Source organism: Pezoporus occidentalis, unplaced genomic scaffold (genome assembly GCF_034315485.1).
Source record: "Pezoporus occidentalis ecotype Australia unplaced genomic scaffold, CSIRO_AGI_Poc_V1 ctg35, whole genome shotgun sequence".
Classification (NCBI taxonomy): Eukaryota; Metazoa; Chordata; class Aves; order Psittaciformes; family Psittacidae; genus Pezoporus; species Pezoporus occidentalis.
The window spans coordinates 4765374-4772500 of NW_026915483.1; the positions used below are offsets into that span (position 1 = coordinate 4765374).

General features: G+C 42.0%; 1 long non-coding RNA gene across 3 annotated transcripts in view; it reads left to right on the plus strand.

The window, feature by feature from the left end:
• Nucleotides 1–353: 353 nt before the first annotated feature.
• The window catches only part of LOC134169606 (uncharacterized), a 7882-nt gene continuing 1108 nt past the window's right edge, over nucleotides 354–7127 (plus strand). The window contains exons 1-3 of one of the 3 annotated variants that reach the window (XR_009966943.1): nucleotides 354–801; nucleotides 4109–4222; nucleotides 4787–5702. This is a non-coding gene — a long non-coding RNA (uncharacterized LOC134169606). Of the gene's footprint in view, nucleotides 802–4108; nucleotides 4223–4786; nucleotides 5703–6499; nucleotides 6547–7127 lie in introns of those variants that run through there. The other 2 variants (XR_009966944.1, XR_009966942.1) reach the window with 2 other exon arrangements.

Below are 7127 nucleotides of genomic sequence, written 5' to 3' on the forward strand. Positions count from 1 at the left end.
TCGGGGTGGCACGGGACTCTTGAGGGGGGAGCCGGTTTTTTTGGGGGTTTTTTACTTAAACAAAAGGAAACCGCTCTTCCTCATAGTAACACTGAAGTAGTTTAAAAGAAAGTTGTCAGCAGAGTTTCCTTAGTACTGAAGGTGAGGAAAGCATCAAGGCTTTAGTAACTGGGTAAGTACCTTTTATATAGCTGGCTCCTCCTATTGTGGAATTTTCCAAGCCCCTGAGGGCACTGATAAGCCTTAATGGCTCTAATTAACCTCACCTGGTGCCTCTAAGCACTTCCCACAGCTCTGGGAGCCCATTTAAGTTTGACCCAGGGCATTTGCTCCTTTCTGTGAGCGAGCTGGTTTTCATCTGAGCTATGGGCATACTGGTCTTGACCTACAGGCTCACTTCCAGGTTGACCTCATTGCAATTTCGCCTTATGACCTAGGCTTTTGGTTGGACCTGGCCACCATCTGCAGGTCTGCCTGTTCCTCCTACTCCGGTACTGCAGAGAGGGGCTCCCTCCACACTGTGGCAGCTGTCCATGGTGTCTGTGTTGGCTCCCTGCTCCTTAGGGAACACCTTGCTGTTCCCTGATGATATCCAAGGCCTTGGTAGTCCATGCAGTCACATTCAGCTCCTGGAAGGGCTGAGATGCTCTTCCCCTTGTTTTCATGCAGGAGAAGGAAAAGCACAGCTTCTTCCGGGTGTGCCACTGGATCTGGAGATGTGAGAGGGAAAGAACTGGAAGAAATGACTCATGGCAACTCCCTTACACCAGCGGTATTGGTACAACTGCTTCTGGCTTCTAGGTAAAGTTAAACCCAATGTTTCATGAGCACTAATTGCTGTGTTGCTTATAGTAAATGGCCTTGGGTAAATAAATCGGTTACAAATGCTACTTGTAAAATTGAAAGGTGAGGCTACATGACAGAGTAGTAAAATGGCATTTATGTTTTACTAATGTCTCAAAACTTCTGCAGTGGGAAATCAAATACCAGTGACAATAGCTCACACTGCATTATTTTTCCTAAAAAAAGAATAGATATAAAGGAAAGATATATCATGAATATATAGCTGATGTGAAAGTAAGGTTTGCTGATGGTGATACAACCACCATATTCATGCTATAGGAATGGATGCTGGGTTGTTTGTCTCAGCTGAAGTTGAGTTATTGCTTTATCGTGTTGTCATCAACAAGGTTACTCAAAGGAAAGAAGCTGTGAGTAACTTTTCACACAGAGCTAATTCCCACCACAAAGCATGTGACACAACTCTTTAGTGAGGTGCTAGTATGCTCACACCACCGTGAGAAGCCATGGATTGCTATCTCTGCCCTGTTCTTGAGATCAGTACACCAGCCCAAAATTTTCCATCAGTCAGCATCCTTGTATCCCTGGTGGGCTGTTACAGTCATCGCTTTTCTTTTACTGAGACACTGGCAGAGTACGTGGAGAGGTACCACCATGATTGCCTTGTCCTTAAGCTCTTCTCCAGCCTTCTCCTGCCAGCTGCTGTTAGAGAAGGGGCACAAGGCTAGAGAAGTGGTCTGAGCTTGAATGGTGGCTTTTCTTATCAAATAGATATTGCTGTAGCTATGCATGCAGTCACAGTAAATCCACAAACCACAGCCCTGGCTCTCCTGGTCCCTCTATCATGCAGTCACTATGGCCCACCTTGAGAACAGATACTTTCAAATTTGTGTGTAAGTTCTTACTTGCTCTTTCACCAGCATTCAAGTTTTTTCTCTTCTTTACAAGACCAGGAAAATGCTACTCTTAAAGTTACTGAGAAACCCGTGTACCTCTGGCGCTGCTAACGCAGCGTAGCAGAATTCTTATCGCTGAGGCAAAAGATTACCCAAAGGATGTTCATAGTGCCTGGTATTATGAATAGAAAGCCTTAGAGACTGTTTGCATCCTCTGTAACAGACATATTTCTTCTGTTTCATTAGATTTGGTGGTTTTGTGGGCATTTTTTGTGTAAAGTTGTATTTCTATCAATATTTCACATCTGATTTATTGGTAGGTACAGGAAAATATTCTGATTTCACTAAAAAGTGGCAAAAACTCCATCCAGTTTTTGATTTCTGTGCATGTTTCTGGTTTTCCTCCTTGTTAAAGGATCTAAACAGAACTGTCAAGAAAGCTCTTGCTGTTGTCACATGCTCCTGATCCAAAAAGTTCAGAGACCTCTCTAAAGTTTGTTGTTATCTTTCAGATCAGAACTTTTGTACTACTCTACTCAAGTCAGTAAGGTTTTTTCCTTAGCAAAAGAATATAAACTCTTATTTTGGCAGATGCAAAAGCTTTCTCAGCCTTCAGGCTTTCCTGTTGTAAAGTCCAATTTCATTAGGTAAATTAGAAGAACTAACAGAAAATAAGTATCACATTTTAAAGAAGTACAAAGCAGAACAAAAGAATAAATTATTACTGTGCTTAAGTTAATATTTAAGGAGCACATCTCAGGCAAGGCAAAGTCATAATCAACACCAAAGCAGAATCTCCCTAAACTTTTTAGTAAAGACATCAATAGAAACCTCGTGCTTTCATTAGTTTTTCCTTTTCTGAAATGTTTGGGGGGTTTGTTGTGTTAATATTCTTTCCATGATGGTGTCTATGTGAGAATTGGAGATAAAATAAGACAGATGTACTGACCATGGTTACCAAGGGAGCAGTTTCCTTAGCAATGGCAAAGCAGTTGTCAAAGCAGTCAATGTTCCTTCTCTCTCTCACACACACGACTTTTTTTTACTAGTTTGCATAGCTTGGTTACACAAACAGCTAATCATAAACACCTCTCCCAGATTTCTTGGAGCAGGCAAACTAGACCTAGGTGGGTCATTAGTCAGATGATCCCAACCTCCTTTCAGTTCAGAGTCTACCTGAACTACTTTTGTTTCATAATTTTTTCATAAAACAATCACTGTCTAACTAACTCAAGAGTCATAACCAGATACTACACACCCAAATAAAAGATATGGGGGTAGGTGAGTAGTATGAAATTGCCACATGTTCAAAGTACCAGTCCTTTCCTCTAAAGGGTAAAGATGGCAGGTAAAATAATCCCTATAAATAGGTCTTGTAACTGCCTACATGAAATGGTTATTATCTGAGAATGGAAGTCTGATCCCGCCATCCTTGACAAGGCTGAAGAGGGGATTATGCTGCACTATGACACTTGCTCTCTACTGGTGCTTCTGGTGGTGGCTATATGTGTGCAAGGTCTCCAGGCCACATCCGGAATTGCCCAGCTGAAGCCATTACCCAGTGGGTGGCTACCTCCACCCTTACTGCATGCTGAGAGCTCAGAGTCCTCTCCATGTCCTTGCTCCAAAAGTGCATTCAGGCTCCTAGGGACAGCAAGGAAGTGAGATGGGGTCATGCTGCTCTGTGGAAGGTATCAGCTCTAAAAGAATGGTAGATCTCAGAAAGTGCTTGGAAAACCCTGTTATCTGTAAGTCCAGGCTCTGTGACCACCAAACTGTAAGTTATTCATCTTGAGCAGAATAACACCAAGAACATCAAGGCAGTGATGAAACTCTTCCCTATTCTGTATTTGAGTCCTCAGTTTTACTCAAACTGTAATTAAAAGTGTTGTGTCAATATTCCAATAACACAGAGACAGGTCTTTTGCTATAGTAGTAATTGCAAGAGGTACAGTCGTTTGTTATGATGTCTGGTGTTAGGAAACAAGCCTTGTTTTCCTGCCTCTATTTCCAGTCAAGGGCAAAGCTGTTTCATATCAAATATATTCCTATATGCAGATTATTCCAGGGAACCTCTAGTTGCAGGCTGGCAAAGGACACTTAGTCATGTGTTTTTGAAAGCAATGTTAATATAACATGGTACTATTGACTGGAGTGTCATGTATGGAAGAAATACTGACTGGATTGCTTTTGAATTAATTCTGAATTGGAAAATGCTGATTTGATGTCGCTGCTATGATCTGCAATTTTACATGTTGTTATTAGAAACTTTTGCTATCAAATGGTACCCTAGAGTTTACTGATAATTCAGCTGCTCTGTATTCTTCAACTTGTGGCTAAAATTCACACATGCTCATTTCCTAACATATCCTTATTTACTGCCTGCAACAAGTATGCATCTTTTTGTTCAGGTTGAATGGAATTTAATTAGACACTGATGAAGAGAAGGAAAAGTGTAGCGTATGTGCACATGGAGGGGCTGATTTCTGCTGCTCCCTCTGCTCTGCACAGCTCGGTGCTGTGGGGTAGGTTACCAACTACATCTGTGCTCCTCCTAGGGGCATTCATTTCATAACTATAGTATTCATGATGCGCTACTTGAGGCAAAGTTAGGAGTCTTCCTGAGCTCTGTTTACAAATACTTCTAGGAATCTGACTTCTTAGGAAGGCACAGAAAAAGCTGGAAGTGCAATATTAGGCAGAAGTGTTGCTGGCCTCTGATGTGTGACTTGTGTGCCCTTGCTCACAGCACCTGGAGAGGGAGGGGGAACAGGGAGGGGGTGAGGAGCACAGTGCCACCTACAAATGCTGTAAGCAAAACCTGTCTGTCTCTCATCTGCCTTATTAGGAAAGCTGCATAGAAAGAGAAAAAAAAAGGCCATGGTACATTTCTTAGCGATTTTTTTCTATTTCATGTTGAGGCAGTTTCAGACTCAGAGAATCTCATGACCCTTGAGTTCCATAAATCTGCCCGATCCTTGTGAAAGCCACTATTTTTGTGTCAAGAAATTTGGGATCAAAGAGAAGGGAAAGGTAAAAGCCACATAAGATCAAATAATGCTGGACTAGCGGGACACTTCTTCCTTCAGAGGAAATCACGCATGTGAAGGGATGTGGAAGGTCTTATGTTCAAAATCTAAGTATACTGATTGTTTTAAAAAATAATCTTCAGAATGGAGGAGGGAAGGTGGAGCAGTGGCAGCCATCTATCTGATGGAAGAAGGCAGCAACAGGGAGGGACTCTGAGATTGCTTTCTGCAAAGAGAAAGCTGGCAGTTTTAATTGTAGGAGGAACACACCCTGAGGTCAACCACAGCACTGAATCATGTCAAAACCTATGGCATGTATGTCTGTTCTTCCATCCCCTCCACAGCCCTTTTACCTCAAAAAACAAAGATAAGCTGATGAAAAGGTGGAGTCATTGAGTCACCTGGGAGTGCAATTTTGCCATGACAGCCACCCAGTTCCCATCTCCTAACTGCAGCTCTGTCAGTCCCTAATTCAGCAACCCCTTAACCACCCCACGGTGACCCCCAATTACCAAAGTGGCAGCTGTGCAGTTCGCTTGCATCTGGTTGAGCTGATTTTTTACCATTATGGTCCCAACCACCTGCTGTGCATTCGATGTAACTTTTCAATTAACATTCTCCAAGGATTTGTAGCCTTTGGTGTGTGTTACAGCCTCGGCCATTCCCACACCCGTCACCCCTGGGCTGCAGTGCTATAACTCTTCCTACCTGCTGCACAAACACATCAGGCACAGATTTAATGGCATCCACCTAAATCCCTCCAGTCAGAGATGTGTAAATGTGTATGTAAAGGCTGTGCAGAAGAAGCCTAAATGCAAAAGCAAAGTATTATTGAATGTGACTAGTGCCACTCACACAGACAGACACAGGATTACAGCCCAGCAAATGAAGGTTGATACGGTAACTGCACCAGGCAGGAGCAGAAGCAAAGCTGTCCTTCTCGATATCAGGGTACTACAAACAGTCCAGGAGCAGAGTAAGTTTTGCTGACAGGTTACATAAGAATAAACAAAACTAAAGCAATAAGAATCAAAAAGAAAAACCAGGCCATTTGCAGCACGCTGAGATGGTTTTCAGATCTGACATTTCGGCTGAATACAACTTGTGCTCAATTGCCTGAAGTCTTGATAGAAAATCTTTGCATCACTCAGTTTTGCAGTGTTTGCTCCTTTACTTGCATCATTATTTGGAGCTCATAAGGAAGGTTATTTTCTTTTGTTTGGGGATCTGAGGGCCCACGTTTATGAAATATTTGACAGTACATTTGAGTAGGGCTTAAAAATTTTGATGTTTGCCAAGAGGAAGAGGAGGGAAGTCTTACTTCAAAGGAAGTTTCATTTGTATTCTTGCTCCAGAGCTGACTTATCATAAAAACCTCTTAAAGTGTCTGGCTTTGGCCCTATGGAGTTTGATGGTGATGTACCATCATGTGTGAAAGCTGAGACTGCCAGCATATTGCAAGGCCAGAATTCAGGAGAGAGAACTGGAATGGAGAGATGCTGGTAAATAATTATCGCTAGAAATGGGATAGATAAACTGAAATGAGATACTTAAATCAGTTAAAAAGGGGGAAGGATGAGTGAGCTGCAGGGAGTGGGAGAAGAACTGAAAAGAGGAAAATCTTCAACTGGTATATTGAATCCACAGCTTGAGAGAGTGAGGGTGCAGCAACTGAGGGGAGAAAGACGGTGGGAATAAACCGAGGACAAAAGTGGCAGAAGTGAAGAATAATATGGGAAGACTAAAATCCACGAAACCAAGGAGTCATTGTAGTGATGCAGGGAAAAGAACAAATTACAGAGCAGCTGGCTGTGAAATGGCCAACGTCCTCAGTGTAGGCAGCTCTGAAGGTGAGTCCTGGCACAGTTTGTGTATTAATTTATCAGTTTAGAATAACAGCTATATCAATGTCATTACTAATGCTAATACAATTCCAGACAAGTAAACAAATTTGTATCAGGGCAGTATATTTTGCAGATTTCCAAAATAAGCAATAAAACCCCATTAAATAAGAAAAACTGTGTCCTCACCATCGCTTGTGCCAAAGGAACCAATATTCGTTTCCAAATCTGTATAGCCAGCCCAGGACAAACCTGTATTAGCACCAGCCTTCAGCGAGTAAACTTAGAGATAGTGGGATCTAGCTACAGGCTTTTATTGCCATGGCTAAAAGCATACTTCCATGCAATGTGAAGCATTCTTTTTGCAGAATAGGTATTTGTTTATGCTTTTATTTGGCAGAGCGGGTTCTTAAGTTCTTATAAATAGCACTTTGCTGAGGACATACCTTAGGAAAACGTCGCCTAATTAACTGTGTTAGCTCAAAAATAAAAATTAAAGTCAACTGAAATATTAAGGAGTTCACATTTTCAACACTTCATCATTTCACTGTACAGCTCCT